Genomic DNA, 1,150 nt, shown 5'->3' with positions numbered 1-1,150 from the left:
CGTGCCAGTGAAATGACCTTTGGCGATTGTTTCAGTTAGAACGCTTTGGGCAGCAAGTTATGACAGCTCGACTCACAGTGGCTTAAGCCATGACGACAGACACTGTTTACTTGACCAGAAGCCACAGGCTTGCTCCGACAGCTCAGTGAGAGGCTTTTTCCCCTTTGCCCCACCATCCCCTCTTTGTGGGCTTTCCTTGACCTTGTTTCTTAGGGTTACGAAATATCTGTCATTGCTTCCTGCAAAAGGACATCACTCATCACGGGAAAAGCATTCCATACACTCCCCCTCGTCTCTTTGGCTAGAATTTGGTCTCATGAGTACCCCGAGCCAAAGCCTGGCCAAGGAGAAGAAGGAGTGCTGTGACCGGCTTAAACTAGTAGGTTAATTGGGGCATATTGATCCCTGGGGGGACTGGGGGGTATACAAAGATTATCAAGGGGTGCGGGTGCCTAGATTCTTTTAATGCGCTTAATTTACAAATCCTCAACCTCCTATGTACTCAGACGGCCAGAGGAATTGTCTGTGTGCTCAGTCATCCTTCACTCACCTAAGAGGCTTGCTCAGAATTCACCCTCACTCCCACCCACCCCCATGGTGTCCTGCCCTGGGGTGAAAACAGCAACCAGGCATTAAAGCCTCCTTAATAGTAACCTCTATTCTCTTATTCTCGTTCTCTAGCTGGGACATTTCTCCTAAGGGTAATGGTGGCCTTGGGTTGGAATGTTCTGGTTTTCGAACCAAAGCAGTGAAATTGACTGACACTGACTGATTCTCTTAACTGAAACGGGAGTATTTTCCGATGCTTCTAAATTTTTCAAGACACATCAAGGAACATCGAAGACTACCCTTCTAAGTGCGATTCCTTTCAGATCTCGTGTGCATAAATCGACAAGATAAATAAAAATGTGTTTTATTTAATAACATCAGGGCGTATTCATTCTAAAGACAGTAAATCCTCATCTTATGTCACTGGAAAATGCTCCATTAAAAATATCCATGTAAACCTATGATGAGGCTTTCTAGTAGTCAGTTTAGGGTATAGTCCCTTGGGTTCGGCACCACCTTCCCAAGAGAGACTCCAAAGTTGGCGTGTACATGCCTAGTGGGTCGGCTGCCATCACATCCACCGTGTTTTCTTCACGCTATT

The sequence above is a fragment of the Pteropus alecto genome, unplaced genomic scaffold, assembly GCF_000325575.1.
Source record: "Pteropus alecto unplaced genomic scaffold, ASM32557v1 scaffold213, whole genome shotgun sequence".
NCBI classification, from domain to species: Eukaryota; Metazoa; Chordata; class Mammalia; order Chiroptera; family Pteropodidae; genus Pteropus; species Pteropus alecto.
This window is presented reverse-complemented; position numbering follows the sequence as displayed.